Genomic DNA, 9,996 nt, shown 5'->3' with positions numbered 1-9,996 from the left:
ACCACCCACACATGCGATGACATCACCTGGTTTCAATGATGTTTCTAGAGACAATATCTCTCTCATCATCACTCAATACCTAGGTTTACCTCCACTGTATTCACATCCTACCATACCTTTGTCTGTACATTATACCTTGAAGCTATTTTATCGCCCCCAGAAACTTCCTTTTACTCTCTGTTCCAGACGTTCTAGACGACCAATTCTCATAGCTTTTAGCCATACCCTTATCCTACTCCTCCTCTGTTCCTCTGGTGATGTAGAGGTGAATCCAGGCCCTGCAGTGCCTAGCTCCACTCCTATTCCCCAGGCGCTCTCTTTTGATGTCTTCTGTAACCGTAATAGCCTTGGTTTCATGCATGTTAACATTAGAAGCCTCCTCCCTAAGTTTGTTTTATTCCCTGCTTTAGCACACTCTGCCAACCCGGATGTTCTAGCCGTGTCTGAATCCTGGCTTAGGAAGACCACCAAAAGTTCTGACATTCTCATCCCTAACTACAACATTTTCAGACAAGATAGAACGGCCAAAGGGGGCGGTGTTGCAATCTACTGCAAAGATAGCCTGCAGAGTTCTGTCCTACTATCCAGGTCTGTACCCAAACAATTTGAACTTCTACTTTTAAAAATCCACCTCTCTAAAAACAAGTCTCTCACCGTTATTGCCTGCTATAGACCACCCTCTGCCCCCAGCTGTGCTCTGGACACCATATGTGAACTGATTGCCCCCCATCTATCTTCAGAGCTCGTGCTGCTAGGCGACCTAAACTGGAACATGCTTAACACCCCAGCCATTCTACAATCTAAGCTTGATGCCCTCAATCTCACACAAATTATCAATGAACCTACCAGGTACCACCCCAAAGCCGTAAACATGGGCACCCTCATAGATATCATCCTAACCAACTTGCCCTCTAAATACACCTCTGCTGTTTTCAACCAAGATCTCAGCGATCACTGCCTCATTGCCTGCATCCGTAATGGATCAGCGGTCAAACGACCTCCACTCATCACTGTCAAACGCTCCCTGAAACACTTCAGCGAGCAGGCTTCTCTAATCGACCTGGCCAGGGTATCCTGGAAGGATATTGATCTCATCCCGTCAGTAGAGGATGCCTGGTTTTTTTTTTAAAATGCCTTCCTCACCATCTTAAATAAGCATGCCCCATTCAAGAACTTTAGAACCAGGAACAGATATAGCCCTTGGTTCTCTCCAGACCTGACTGCCCTTAACAAACACAAAAACATCCTATGGCGTTCTGCATTAGCATCGAACATCCCCCGTGATATGCAACTTTTCAGGGAAGCTAGAAACCAATATACACAGGCAATTAGAAAAGCCAAGGCTAGCTTTTTCAAGCAGAAATTTGCTTCCTGCAACACAAACTCAAAAAAGTTCTGGGACACTGTAAAGTCCATGGAGAATAAGAACACCTCCTCCCAGCTGCCCACTGCACTGAAGATAGGAAACACTGTCACCACTGATAATTCCACTATAATTGAGAATTTCAATAAGCATTGTTCTACGGCTGGCCATGCTTTCCACCTGGCTACCCCTACCCCGGTCAACAGCACTGCACCCCCCACAGCTACTCGCCCAAGCCTTCCCCATTTCTCCTTCAGCTGATGTTCTGAAAGAGCTGCAAAATCTGGACCCCCTACAAATCAGCTGGGCTAGATAATCTGGACCCTTTCTTTCTAAAATTATCTGCTGAAATTGTTGCCACCCCTATTACTAGCCTGTTCAACCTCTCTTTCGTGTCGTCTGAGATTCCCAAAGATTGGAAAGCAGTTGCGGTCATCCCCCTCTTCAAAGGGGGGGACACTCTTGACCCAAACTGCTACAGACCTATATCTATCCTACCCTGCCTTTCTAAGGTCTTCGAAAGCCACGTCAACAAAGATTACCGACCATTTCGAATCCCACCATACCTTCTCCGCTATGCAATCTGGTTTCAGAGCTGGTCATGGGTGCACCTCAGCCACGCTCAAGGTCCTAAACGATATCTTAACTGCCATCGATAAGAAACAATACTGTGTATCCGTATTCATTGACCTGGCCAAGGCTTTCGACTCTGTCAATCACCACATCCTCATCGGCAGACTCGATAGCCTTGGCTTCTCAAATGATTGCCTCGCCTGGTTCACCAACTACTTCTCTGATAGAGTTCAGTGTGTCAAATCGGAGGGTCTGTTGTCCGGGCCTCTGGCAGTCTCTATGGGGGTGCCACAGGGTTCAATTCTTGGACGGACTCTCTTCTCTGTATACATCAATGATGTCGCTCTTGCTGCTGGTGAGTCTCTGATCCACCTCTACGCAGACGACACCATTCTGTATACTTCTGGCCCTTCTTTGGACACTGTGTTAACAAACCTCCAGGCGAGCTTCAATGCCATACAACTCTCCATCCGTGGCCTCCAATTGCTCTGAAATACAAGTAAAACTAAATGCATGCTCTTCAACCGATCACTGCCTGCACCTGGCCGCCTGTCCAACATCACTACTCTGAACGGCTCTGACTTAGAATATGTGGACAACTACAAATACCTAGGTGTCTGGTTAGAAGCACCACCTGTCAGAGCAGCTCACAGATTACTGCACCTGTACATAGCCCATCTATAATTTAGCCCAAACAACTACCTCTTTCCCTACTGTATTTATTTATTTATTTATTTTGCTCCTTTGCACCCCATTATTTCTATCTCTACTTTGCGCATTCTTCCACTGCAAATCAACCATTCCAGTGTTTTACTTGCTATATTGTATTTACTTCGCCACCATGGCTTTTTTTTTGCCTTTACCTCCCTTATCTCACCTCACTTGCTCACATTGTATATAGACTTATTTTTCTTCTGTATTATTGACTGTATGTTTGTTTTACTCCATGTGTAACTCTGTGAGGTTGTATGTGTCGAACTGCTTTGCTTTATCTTGGCCAGGTCGCAATTGTAAATGAGAACTTGTTCTCAACTTGCCTACCTAGTTAAATAAAGGTGAAATAAATAAATAAAATATTTCATGTATATGTGTGTTCTTGTATGCGTTTATTGGAATGAGAGTGTGTGTATACGCATGTGTACAAACACCTGCACGACATCAGCCTCAGGAAAACCGGCATTAGCTGTAAAAACACTGCCCCTCACTGTCATTCAAACCTTCTTTTAATTATGTTTTATTTTTACTTTATTTTTTTACTTTTATCTTTGACCATCATTCTATCTCCTGCATAGCAACTCCACTCCCACTTGTCTCCTGTCACGCCCTGACCTTAGAGATCCTTTTTATGTCTATATTTTGGTTTGGTCGTGGCGTAAGTTGGGGTGGGCATTCTATGTTTTGTGTTCTATGTTTTCTATTTCTGTGTGTTTGGCCGGGTGTGGTTCTCAATCAGAGGCAGCTGTCTATCGTTGTCTCTGATTGAGAATCATACTTAGGTAGCCTGTTCCCACCTGTGTTTTGTGGGTAGTTGTTTTCTGTTTTTTTGTGTCTGCACCAGACAGAACTGTTTCGGTTTCATTCGTTCTCTTTGTTGTTTTTTTGTTATTCAGTGTTCAGTTTTATTAATAAATCATGAACACTTACCACGCTGCGCTTTGGTCCACTTTTTCATGCAACGGTGACCGTTACATCTCCAATTCCACATCCCAACCCTCAGCTTGCCTCAGCCCATCCCACCTATCTCTGCTGGCCACCCTCTTCGGATTTATACGCAACATATATCTTTCAACTATGCTGTGATGTTTAACGTACAATTTCAATCTATCTAATCGAATAGAATCCACAAATTGCGAGTTGAAGATAAATACTTTTACTAAGAGTATTAGTATATTAGTAATTGACTGACCCAGTCTCTCCAGATCTCCTAACAGTACAAATTCTAGGGTCAATTTTAGATCAATGCTATCCATTTTCAGCCATTCCTGAACCTGAGACCAGAAACAGGCTACCTGAGGGCAATACCAAAATAAATAGTCTATTGATTCTGTATCCTCACAACAAAATATGCAGAGCTTCGATGATTTTATGCCCCAAACATTCAACATTTTGTCAGTGACAAGAATTCTATATAATCATTTTAGCTGAAAAGCACAAAGTCTTGAATCTTGCGTTGTTTTATATATCAACTCATACCATGGGTTGATATACCATGGAATCGGTACATCAAAAATCTCTTCCCAACTATTTTAAAATCTGTATGGCACAGTTGTCAACATCCTGGTCCTCAAATGAAACTGGTATACTTTCCTATTTATGCAATTTTTATTCCTCCGCCAGGTTTGATCCTTTATATTGGGCAGACAGACTAGTTCCCTGCCTCCTACCGCTGCCACCTGCCTCCTCCATTTTTGGGGTAATGCTATAATCAATTAGTTGTACTCTTGGATTGAAAAGACCTTCCCATACAATTTTGATAACTCAATGAAGGTCATCACTCGACCATTCCAATTTACAATATCATTTAAGAACAAAATACCCTTTTCAAATATATTTCCCATAAATACAGGCATTTTATCAACCAGCACATTTGAGTTCACCATAATATTTGTTTGAATATTTGTTCTATCTTTTCAGGGGGATGAAATTGAAATTGTAGCCAGCTCTGCAATGCTTGTTTGAAAAAGAAAGATACTTTGAAAAAAGTATAATTTTCAATTAATCAAACATGAGACATGGCAATCTGCACAAAGGCAAAAGGCAATTTTTATACAATGGATGAGTTTTTCTTAGTAATCTACTTGAGAACCATTTAGGGTTCAAGTAAAACTTTTGAATAAGTGAAGCATTTAGAGAGAGGTTTAGTGCTTTTATATTTAATCATCTCAACCCACACAATTCATGTTCATTATATAGATAGGAATGCTTTATTTTGTCTGGTTTAGCATCCCAGATAAAGCGAAATATATTTTGCTGATGTGATTTGAAAAACTAATCATCAGGAGTAGGCAGTGCCATAAGTAAGTGAGTAAACTGAGATATGACTAAGGAGTTAATCAGGGCATTTTTTTTTCCATAAATAGACAGGTATTTACCTCTCCATGGTTGCAGGAACTTGTCTATTTTTTCTATTGAAATTCAATATGGAGAGCTTATTTATATATTTTGTGATATGAATACCAATAATGTCGACTTTACCATCAGCCCATTTTATAGGTAAAACGCAGGGTAATGTAAAAGTTGTATTTTCAAAATTAGGTTTTAGTCCAGAGTGTACAGAAAAGTTATCTAGATCTTCAATGAGACATTGCAGGGATCTAGCTTGCAGACTTAAGATAAAACTTGAGTCATCGGCATACATGGACACCTTTGTTTTTAAGCCTTGGATTTCTAATCCTCTAATCTTGTTATTGGATCTGATTTAGCTAGCGTTTCGATGGCCATAACGAATAGATATGGTGACAGCGGACAACCTTGTTTAACTCCTCTTCAAAACTCTCTGAGAAGTAGCCGTTATTTACTATTTTACACCTGGGGTTGCTATACATTATTTTTATCAATTTTATAAGAGAATCACCAATTTTTTTAAATCCAGGCATTTATAAATCAAATCCAGTCTTACATTATCAAATGCCTTTTCAAAATCCGCTATAAATACCGTGCCTGGCTTCTGAGATGTTTCATGATGTTCTATTATTTCTAGTAGTTGTCGTATATTATCTCCAATGTATCGTCCATGTAAAAAACCTGTCTGATCAGGATGAACAATACCTGGTTAAACCTTTTTAATTCTGAGTGCTATGTATTTCGCTAGTATTTTTGCATGACAGCATTGAAGTGTAAGGGGCCTCCAGTTTTTTAGATAGACTGGATCTTTATATTTGCCATCTGGGTCTTGTTTTAATAATAGAGAAATCAAACCTTCATGCTGAGTTTCTGACAGACTACCATTTCTATAGGAGTAGTTAAAACAATCTAACAATGGAGCTTTTAGTATATCAAAAAAGGCTTGATATACAGTTGAAGTCAGAAGTTTACATACACTTAGGTTGGAGTCATTAAAACTCATTTTTCAACCACTCACAAATTTTTTGATAACAAACTATAATTTTTGCAAGTCGATTAGGACATCTACTGTGTGCATGACACAAGTCATTTTTCACTGTATCACAATTCCAGTGGGACAGAAGTTTACATACACTAAGTTGACTGTGCCTTTAAACAGCTTGGAAAATTCCAGAAAATTATGTCATGGCTTTAGAAGCTTCTGATATGCTAATTGACATCCTTTGAGTCAATTGGAGGTGTACCTGTGGATGTATTTCAAGGCCTACCTTCAAACTCAGTGCTCCTTTGCTTGACATCATGGGAAAATCAAAATAAATCAGCCAAGACCTCAGAAAAAAAATGGTAGACCTCCACAAGTCTGGTTCATCCTTGGGAGCAATTTCCAAACACCTGAAGGTACCACGTTCATCTGTACAAACAATAGTACGCAAGTATAAATCAAATCAAATCAAATCATGTTTATTTTATATAGCCCTTCGTACATCAGCTAATATCTCGAAGTGCTGTACAGAAACCCAGCCTAAAACCCCAAACAGCAAGCAATGCAGGTGTAGAAGCACCATGGGAACACGCTGCCGTCATACCGCTCAGGAAGGAGACGCGTTCTGTCTCCTAGAGATGAAAGTTCTTTGTTGTGAAAAGTGCAAAACAATCCCAGTAACAACAACAAAGGACACATGTTCAAAAGTATCTATATCCACAGTAAAACGAGTCCTATATCGACATAACCTGAAAGCCCGCTCAGCAAGGCAGAAACCACTGCTCCAAAACCACCATAGAAAAGCCAGACTAAGGTTTGCAACTGCACATGGGGACAAAGATCGTACTTTTTGGAGAAATGTCCTCTGGTCTGATGAAACAAAAACAGAACTGTTTGGCCATAATGACTATCGTTATGTTTGGAGGAAAGAGGGGGAGGCTTGCAAGGCAAATAACACCATCCCAACCGTGAAGCACGGGGGTGGCAGCATCTTGTTGTGTGGGTTCTTTGCTGCAGGAGGGACTGGTGCACTTCACAAAATAGATGGCATCATGAGAGAGGAAAATGATGTGGATATATTGAAGCAACATCTCAAGACATCAGTCAGAAAGTTGAAGCTTGGTCGCAAATGGGTCTTCCAAATGGACAATGACCCCAAGCATACTTCCAAAGTTGTGGCAAAATGGCTTAAGGACAACAAAGTCAAGGTATTGGAGTGGCCACCACAAAGCTCTGAGCTCAATCCCATAGAAAATTTGTGGGCAGAACTGAAAAAGCGTGTGCGAGCAAGGAGGCCTAAAACCTGACTCAGTTACACAAGCTCTGTCAGGAGGAATGGGCCAAAATTCATCCAACTTATTGTGGGAAGCTTGTGGAAGGCTACCCGAAGCGTTGGACCCAAGTTAAACAATTTAAAGGCAACGCTACCAAATACTAATTGAGTGTATGTAAACTTCTGACCCACTGGGAATGTGATGAAAGAAATAAAAGCTGAAATAAAACATTTTCTCTACTATTCTCTCTTCTGACATTTCACATTCTTAAAATAAAGTGGTGATCCTAACTGATCTAAGATTTTTACTAGGATTAAATGTCAGGAATTGTGAAAGACTGAGTTTACATGTATTTGGCTAAGGTGTATGTACAACTCTGACTTCAACTTGAATTTTTATATTTTTTGTATGCCATCAAGCCCTCTACCAGTATGCCATCACGACTGAAAGGATTTAATAACCTCAAAAAGTTATTCTTTCTGTAATTGCCATCAAGCCCTCCACCGGTATGCCATCAAGACTGAAAGGATTTAATAACCTCAAAAAGTTATTCCTCTGTAATTTGGCATTTGCACTGATCTTTCTGTACATTTGTTAATTTTCAATTTTTTATATTATTTGGAAAGAATTCCTTACCGTAATCTTCTTTCAGTGGGAGAGGATGGGACAGAAAAGAGAACATATGCCTACAATAATTAGCTTCCCCTTTTAAAATATCATTCAGAGAATCATAGATGACTCCATTTTCAGTAACGAGATTCTGCAAATTATTTTTGTTAGCGTTCCTGTATTGGAGATTCAGGAAGAATTTTGTGCATTTTTCTCCATATTCCATCCAGTTTGCTTTATCTTTGTAATAAATTACATCAGATTGTTCTTGAATAAGTTCCTCCAGTTCTTATTGTTTCTCCTCTAACTTATTTTGTATCTCTGTAGTATCGATTTTATTGCTATCTACTATTAGTTCATGTATTTCCCTTGTTAGTCTTGTCTCTTTAGCCAGAAACTGTTTTTTTTTTAATTATTGATGAATATTGAATTGAATGACCTCTGAAGGTACATTTAAAGGTATCCAAAACAATAAGGGGATTTGCTGAACCTATATTATACTGAAAAAATCCAGTTATAAATTATTTTGTCTTAGTTAAAAATAAGTTGTCCTCCAGTAAACTTTGATTAAATTTCCAATATGCCCGTCCACGTGGAAAATCTATAAGAGTTATGTGAATGCCAATTAGATGATGATCCGATCTCATTCTGTCTCCTATTAAAACTTTTTTAACCTTTGACGCAAGAGAGAAAGAGACAAGAAAGTAGTCAAGATGACTAGCTTGATTAAGTCTCCTCCATGTATATCTCACTAGGTCGGGGTTTTTTAGTCTCCAAATATCCACTATTTCTAATGTGTCCATAATATTTGTGATTTCCTTAAGGGCACGGTGATGATAGTTTGTAGAATGATTACCTTTACGGTCCACTGAGGTACTTAACACTGTGTTATAGTCTCCTAACATAATGATATGATCATTTGTCAATAAATTGGTATAAATGTTTGAGGAAGTATGGATCATGCTGATTTGGACCATATAGATTAATGAGCCAAATCTCTTTTTCGTCCACTTTCATATTCAAAAAGATCCACCTTCCTTGCGAATCATTCCTGACTATTTGCACATTCAGATTGACATTTCTGTTAATTAATATCATCACATCTTTTGAGTTCCTTTGTCCATGACAGAAAATTATTTCACCACCCCATTCCCTTTTCCACGCAAATTCATCTAAGGACGTAGAGTGAGTTTCCTGTAAACAGTATATGTTATATTCCTTTTCTTTCAGCCACGTAAAGACTGATCTTCTTTTATAATCCGCTAAACCGTTACAATTATAACTGGCTATACTTATTTCACCCCTTGCTGCCATCGGAGATATTATGACGGTCACAATTAGAGCTTTCAAATGTCTGATATTTAGAATTCAAGAAATAGGTTCTAGAAATATTTGTTTTATTCCCTTGCCTGTTTGCCTGTGAGCCAATGCCACAGATGTTAGAAAAATGTATACAAGATATTATGTGTGTAGTAAATCTGAGTAGGTTGATGTGTATGATATTGGATGTGATTTAGTGAGAGTGTGTACGATGTCTGAATAAGAGTAAGAATATAATGTATGCTGTACAAATAAATAATAACTCCGCCAATTTACATGGTTGAGTGTCTATGTGTGTAACATGTAGTGCGTATAGCCTTAATATTCATGATGATAATTGTAATCCATATCATATCACCATCATAGTTGCATCATAATTACCTTTAAAGTAATTGAAAAACACATCCCAGCCTTTCCACAGCAATTGACGTTTCACATGATCATGAAAGAGACCTTGCATTACTCTAGAGACGGCTTCACTACAGTACAAATGTATTCCGTACAATAGGTTATTATTCCCCAATGCCCCTATTCTGATATTGTTGCTTCTTGTAAACCTTGCTTGTTGTAAACATATATAAACTTGTAGACAAATACATAATAAAGATAGACAAACAAGAAATTTTAAATTCTAAAACAGTTCTCTACAATAGAGAGAGAGTGAGAGAAGAGAAAAGAAAAGAGAGAAGGAGAGAGTGAGAGAAGAGAGCGAGATCAGATGTGTGTGCGTATGTATAAGTCCGTATGTGTAAGCGAGCATGTAATTGAGTATGTGTGTGTTTATATCCACTTCATAGTGTTCAGATATTTTT

Source organism: Salvelinus alpinus, chromosome 29 (genome assembly GCF_045679555.1).
Source record: "Salvelinus alpinus chromosome 29, SLU_Salpinus.1, whole genome shotgun sequence".
NCBI lineage: Eukaryota > Metazoa > Chordata > Actinopteri > Salmoniformes > Salmonidae > Salvelinus > Salvelinus alpinus.
Note: the sequence above shows the minus strand (reverse complement) of the source record.